We start from the raw sequence: 8217 nt of genomic DNA, 5'->3' as shown, positions 1-8217 counted from the left end.
TATTTATCTTTGCGTATACTTTCTACCAACCTACCTCCTATTTCTAGTTTATTATTTATCCTTCTATCAGTTGGTTGCCTGGAAGAGATCACTCTTGAGTGATAAGGCCGCCTTCTGTGCTGTTTTTCTTTTAGAATAAGTTTTGTTTTATTGTATGTATTTTGGCAGCACAATAAAGAGTATAAATAAATAAATAAATAAATACTTGTTCTAAATCCTCGTTAATGTGGCGTTCTGTGACTGTAGAATTGTTGGAATCTATAGGATAATATAGCTGTGTATCGTCGGCATATAAGTGTACCTTACCGTGTTTAATGTGTTCTATGAGATCGGCAGTATACAACGTGAACAAAACCGGGCTGAGTATAGAGCCCTGAGGACAGCCACGCAGAGTCGGTTCTGTTCTCGAGAATTTCAATCTACCCTCATTTTCGGTTACGACAAACTGTTTCCTATCCGACAGATACGATTTGAACCAATCACAAGAACTTGAGTTGACCCCGTAATATTTTAATTTAGCTACAAGAAGTTCTTTATCGATGGAGTCAAACGCCCGAGTGAAATCCAGTAAAATCATAATATTACCCATTCCGTTGTCACTATCTGATATGATGTCATCCGTTACGTGCGCCAAAGCTGTAGCTGTGCCATGCTTCGCTCGAAAACCAGACTGAACATTTGGTAAAATTTGTTCACACTCTATAAATTTGACTAATTGATTAGATACAACTCGCTCAATTACTTTTGATAGTACAGGTAGTATACTGACAGCGCGTAAATCTTTCAGTTCCTTTACCACAGATTTTTTTGGCAGAGGTTTTATTTTAGCGATCTTCCAATCATCCGGAAATGTTTGGATGAATATAGAACTGTTCACCATTAGCGTAATAATTGGAAGAGTTACCGATAGAGTCATCTGTATCATATCAACAGTAATTGTGTCATGGCCAGCCGCGTTAGTTTGAATACCTGATATTATTTTTTTAACTTGATCTATTGTGCATGGTTTAATATCAAATTTATTGCGGCCAAAACTATTATGTTCATAAAATTTAATTAAATTTTTATCCATAGTTGGTTCTCCGGGTACTTCTAGAAAGAATTTATTGATTGCATTGGCGTCGTTTAGATATTGCGGTATGTTATCTGTCTCCCTATTTTTGCCAGTAATCGAAATTTGACGAAGAAAATTCCACATTGCTTGTGGATTACGTTTATTATTATTTACATATTCATTGAAGAAAGCAGTTTTTTCTCGTCTCATTGCACTAATGACGGAATTACGTAAATCTTGGTAATAGCGATAGTGTGCGGCATTTTTTGTCTTTCGCGCTTTTATAAGAGCTCTGTCTCGCAGTAACATCATTGACCTGACCGTATTTGTGACCCAAGGACGCGGCGATGCATTTATCTTAAATTTCTTCAATGGAGCATGTTTATCGAACAACTTATTTAATAGTTGGTTATATGTTTGTCATATCGTTCACATCTTTCGCATATTGTACAGAGTTCCAAGGTAAGGTAACTAAATCTTTATTAAAATCATCTAAATTTATATTTTTTAACAATCTCGTATATTTATATTTGAGTGGCGGTTTTATTTTTTTTATTTTACATTTAAAGAAAATGAAAGCATGGTCACTGAGGTCTTGATTGTGTACAATGTTGATACTTTCACAGATGTCTGGGCTGTCGGTAATAATGAGGTCCAAGAGAGTTTGAGAAGTTTTTGAAATCCGAGTGGGTTCCTTAACTAGTTGATATAAGTTTTGCTGTGTCAAGAAAGAGAGGAACTCATTCGCTGCTCCCTTATCTACTCTCGCTAAATCAAAATTAAAGTCGGTCAGCAAGAAAATGTGAGTGCAGTATCCGAATGAGCTCACGGATTCACTAAGAGCATCGATAGCAGCTGCAACTCTCACGCTCTCAGGTCGGTAAGCAGTACCAATTGCGATTCGCCCCACGCCAGCTACCGTCAGCTCGACCCACATCTGTTCCAACACAGCAGGAGGGTGTGCTCGAGTTCGCACTCGCAAGCCTTCACGGATATAGAAACCCACCCCTCCCCCTCGGCCTCCGAGGGGCCGAGGTGTGTTTAAGAATTTGTATCCAGGCATGGTGGGTGCAAACTTCTCCATTCCCTCCTTGGTCCATGTCTCATTGAGAGCTAAAATGTCCAGACCGTGAGTTTCGAGCATCACCTGTAATTCCTCACAACCGGTAAAAAGAGACTGCACATTCAGTAGTCCCAAAATCAAATTGGTGTTCCGTTTATTATTCATAACAACAATAAATCATAAACAGAATAAACAGAAGATAATAAGACCGGGGTTCTTGGAGTGTATATATATGTATAATATGTATTATTATTTTTTTTATTAACAGCAACCGAATTAAAACTTTGTTTGGCAAGCGTGTGGAAGCAATAATCATTAAAAAGTATAATATGTTGTGGTGTTTACTGTGATTTGATGAATTGCAAAAAGTTAAAAATTTATAATAAAACATATAAAAAAACATAATATTATAGCTTTTAAGTAAAAAGTTGCTATGGTGATTATTTGCTAGGAATAGGAACTTATGTTTTGTCGATAGTATTCGAATAATTAATTGAATGTACATGACAATATAATACATAAAATAGATATACATATTATATAGAATAAATAGTAATAAAATATAATATTTTAAATTAAAAATACATAAGGTTATATCCAACCTGCTACGTGAACTTATCATTATCATAATAAAAACAAAAGCTGTGAAACTGACCAAAATGTAACATAATAATATCTTAACAACCAGGCTACAATAGACACATTCTACATTATTATTTAGACGATTTCTGACAGTAAGAACATAATAACATAATAATTCTACCAAACAATAATCAGTACAAGTTAAAAGTTTACATAAAAAGAAAGACAAAATGTAACATAATATCTTAACAACTAAAGCACAATAAAAACATTCTGTATTATTATTTAGAAGATTAAGAGATAGTGATGATTCCAAAAGATAGACTACCTTACTTCTAACAATGTAGAGCCTATTGCTTTGCTAAATGCTTTTGCTGTATTAATTTTTATGTATATTTATATTGATTGTGTGTGACTGTATTAATTTTTATATATATTTATTTCTTATTACTTTTTATGTATTAATCAGAGATCCACACATAAATGTATAGGAAATAACGAGTCAAAAATGAAAGGACAAAATTAAAAAGCACAAAAGTAAAAATACTGTTATAGGAAACTAACTTAAAAATATAATACTTACTAGCGGTCCGCCCCGGCTTCGCCCGTGGTACATATTTCACAATAAAAGGTATGTCCTTTCTCGGGTATCAAAATATCTCCATACCAAATTTCATGCAAATTGGTTCAGTAGTTTAGGCGTGATTGAGTAACAGACAGACAGAGTTACTTTCGCATTTATAATATTAGTAGGAATGAGAGTAAAAACATGTAACTTTTATTTAAATATTAATGAATAAACAGAAACTTATCGCTCAACCCATTTCTTAAGTGTATAAATCTAAAATGTATAAATATTCTCCTTTTTTTTTCCATTTTCATCCCACAAAAATCAATATTAAGTAACAATTACGTGCTAAAAGTTCAATTTCATATTTCGCGACATCAAAAGGAAGGTAAGCCGTTAAATTACGCAACACTAAGTTTCCTCAATCAGAAATATGTCGCTTAGGATTTCCTCGTGCAATAATTAAATCGACTGCTACCTACTGATTTATAGAAGTATAATTATTTATATGTGTATGGTAATTATAATGGGTATTGTATCACGTGGCCCTTTGAGCACGCGTCTTTATATTTTTTTATAATTTACAATATCTGAGTCATCTAAATAATAGTAATTTGTTCTACAATGTTTTACACTTGAGTGATTACGATAAGGTGATTTGATAAAGCCGTGTAATACAAGATTATAGAAGCTTGTTGTTGTTAATTATTTATTAGATTCCCTCCCTTTTTCTTAAATTTAATATGCTAAAAACTTCCTAAAACAGCTCTCTCTCTCAACTCAACTCACGCTCTATCAAATTCCGTTGTGTAGTTTCAAAGGTTTAAACATACCTACATAGGGACGGATAGACAGTGACAGCGACTTTGTTTTATATACTATGTAGTGATTTCATAAACAATTTATTGTAACACCAATCAAACATTTAATTCATACTATCCATACTAATCCATACTTAATATTATAAATGCGAAAGTAACTCTGTCTGTCTGTTACTCAATCACGCCTTAAATACTGAACCAATTTGCATAAAATTAGGTATAGGGATATTTTGATACCCGAGAAAGGACATAGGCTACTTTTTACCCCGGGACATAGGATAGGTTTTATCCCGGAAATCCCACGGGAACGGGAACTATGCGGGTTTTTCATTGACTGCGCGGGCGAAGCCGCGGGTGGAAAGCTAGTTATTAATATTTACAAAACAGGGATTAATAAAATTCGTATGCTCGTGAGCTTGACAACAAAATTTAATTACCAAAAAAAAAGAAACTGGTTTTATATCCGGGCTGAATTTTGAATTAATGTTTTCAAAAAAATGATATAATGATAATATCTATAGTAGATAACAGTATACATAGATAAAGGATGTCAAATATTTATAGGGAATTTCAACCTTTCTACTTTATTGAAAAACAAACAATTACTTATACTAATTTGAAATATTCCAGTACCTGTAATAAATATTGTAATTGTATGTGTTTTACATATTTTGCTTAATTCCCACAGTAGAAGTTTTGTTAAGTTTGATAATAGATGGCGCTATATTAAATATCAGCGTATATTTCTTTTTATGAAAGAGCCAAATGATAATAATATTATAAGTTACTAGCTTTCCACCCGCGGCATCGCCCGCGCTGTCAAAGAAAACTCGCATAGTTCCCATTCCCGTGGGATTTCCGGGATAAAACCTATCCTATGTCCTTTCTCGGGTATCAAAATATCTCTATACAAAATTTCATTCAAATTGGTTCAGTAGTTAAGGCGTGATTGAGTAACAGACAGACAGACAGACAGAGTTACTTTCGCATTTATAATATTAGTATGGATTATGTAGCCAGCCAGGAAGATTTCAAATACGTTTTGAGGTTTTGTAGTGGAGATTTCTACCAAGTACCTTCTTACGTTGTTGTTGCCATATAATTAGGAATAAAAATGATTTAGAGATCGAAAATGATAGTGACCATATAAATTCTCGAGAGCTCTTTGCAGGAAAAAGTTAAACAATGGATCAATTTCTACCATTTTCTACCATAGCTGTGTCCTGCTCTTGCTCACATGGAACCTTCATCATAAAAACAAGACAGGTTATTGCAATAACTAATTCATTGCATAGCGAATGGGTAACATTTTATAGGTAAGGCCGTTAGTATATAAGAAGTCTTGCAAATTGCTGTACACGTACAGTGCTACCATGTCCTTTGCACCACTTATTTAATTATAGTTTTTTGTTATACATAGTAGGTATAAAACAAATTGTCGCTTTCCACCATCTGTGCGTCTGTATGTCTTTCAAAATTAAGCAACAGATTTGGATGGTGTTTTTTTAATAGATAGAGTGATTCACGAGGGAAGATTTAAAATATAATTTGTTAAGTTTAGATAAAGCGAAAGAAGCTGCGGGCGGGAAGCTAGTTTGAATGCAAAACAATATGTACCATAAAAATGTTCTTTATTTGCGTATAAGATAGCGTTTTTTATATCGATCAACTTACACGTGGGCTGTCAGATTTGGATCGGATGTGTAACTGCGTCAATGGAGTAGGTAGAGATTTCTTGTTCGATGCGCAGTTTGTTTTTTTGCATCTTTTGTTTGCGTATATTCAATAAGTAGGTTGGAGTATATGGGATGGAATGGGAAGTTATATTTTAAGGTCTAACGATCTAATTATCTTGTATTAAACTATGTCTGAGCGTCAAATTACAATCATACAACCACGGATGATACACTTCAAAGCTGAAATTACACGAAAAATGATATCTGTATCTCGTAGAATAAATGAAATAGAAAAAATATCGAAATACTAATAAACATTATTATTACATGTTCCTATTCACAGATCTAATTTCTATGACTGTTCCTTTACGGTCCGTGCTATCAGGCTGTGGAACAGTTTGCCCGACAAAATCAGAAGGGCAGGGACATTAAATGAGTTTAAAAAGCAGCTAAATATTTACTATTTATCTTTATAATATCCGTATGTATGTATATGTATAATATATGTAGTCTTATACTTATTTATTTAATGATTTTTGTGTTCTGCACCATCAACCTCATCATAAAACGTAATTCTCATGATCCTCGACTAAAGGTTGCCTGGAAGAGATCGCTGCTTTAGCGATAAGGCCGCCTTTTTGTACGTGTTTGTTTGCATGTGTTTTTTTCATATTGTCTCCTTGTGTTGGTGCAAATAAAGTATTTTCATTCATTCATTCATTCATTCAAACATAAGTCATATTTAACACCATAACAAACTTTCACGTACCTATGACGTATTAAATATAACATAATATCTATCTACGTCATAATAACGTGTTTGATTATCCCAAATAATTATCGTTACGTCCATATAATGTAGGCGTGGTCTAACTGACGTCCATTTTAAAGGTCAGAGGATAGGAATTTCGATAGAATACCTGTTTGGAACTAATCTGAGCGTCATCAGCGTCCGTTTTGCAAAATCAAAAATATTCACTTTAAATTCGTATACGCAATTCGCGATCAACATTATACTTTTAAATGTTTTCGAGTTGTTTATGATTTGTAGGAATTTATGGAATTGTTACATAATAATAATATGATGATGCATGCATAAGGAGGCAAGGTTGATAATAAGTTTTTGAGTAGGCATGATTTAAGTTGATCTGCCTAAAAGTTTCACAGCTCCGTTCCTGCTACCCAGAAAATCTGTAATGACCAAGATGCTTGTGGTATGCGATGACACCCGCTTTAAACAATATTACTAACTTTTAACAACTCTAATAAAAACTCGAAAAGGAATGAATATCTTTACATACAATCAAAAATTTTGAGAAAATAATTCGACCCTAGAATATTCTCAAAAAATTATCTCATAGGATATAAATCTAAGTCGTTAATTAAACATCTGCATACACATGAATATTTAAAAATATTAAAACAAAGCAATAACAAAAAACTGTTTCATATTCGCCAACACATTTCGATGTCTGCCGACCTTAAAGTGGTATGAAGTCGCGTGCCAACTATAAACGTGAATGCCGCTAAAATGCCGCTTGATTATTCATTTTCTTAAGTACCATCTGTTGCTAGAATAATTAATTTGCCCTCCTGACAATCGGCAGTGTTGGGCGAGAAAAGGCAATCACGATAGTGTAGATGGCTTAAATGTCGTTAAATGGTCGGCCGTCATTGTATGATTATTCATAATCGCCGAAATGCCGGCTAGCGTCGATGATGATGAAACAAATGTGTTTGGCCAACGCTCTCGATTGTGAAGATGACCCAAAATCCATAGCATGATGTTGATTATAATCAGCGTCAAGAATATAAAAGCAAAGTTGAATATGCAAAAATGTTTTGTAATTTACATTGATAATAGTATGAAATCATCACGGATGTATATTTTTTTCCAAATGCTTGATAAAACAAGCATTATGTAATTTTGAGATTCGGTGAACGAATATTTTACATAAATTTATTTTTATCATACTCAAAAGCTAGTCTTATTCTTCTAAAGTAGCACAAGAGTGTTACTATGGAAAATTTTGGTTTCCTGATATTCTTATATCTAATACATTAATAATATTTAAAGTTTTAAACATTAGTACCTAGACATATCGCTTTCACACACCGGACACAAAATCCTCATAATTATCTTTCAACAAGCTGTGCCTTCCTCGATGAATGGGCTATCTAACATTAAAAGACTTTTTCAAATCGGACCAGTAGTTTCTGAGATTAGCGAGTTCAAACAAACAAACAAACTTCAGCTTTATAATAATAGTATAGATTATTCTTATCAGCATGAGAACACAACGCTTCTGATTTTTGATGCGTGACCTTATAGGCCCTCATTAAAAATTGTAATAAATAATAATAGTAGAGCGCAATTTTAGCGCTACACCGGTTTGACGGTAATCCCCCCGTAGCTGTATACTAGGTTTTTCCCGCGTTTTCCCTTGAAATGT

This window comes from Colias croceus, chromosome 11 (genome assembly GCF_905220415.1).
Source record: "Colias croceus chromosome 11, ilColCroc2.1".
Taxonomy (NCBI): Eukaryota; Metazoa; Arthropoda; class Insecta; order Lepidoptera; family Pieridae; genus Colias; species Colias croceus.
The sequence above is the reverse complement of the archived record's forward strand: the minus strand, read 5'-3'. Positions refer to the sequence as shown.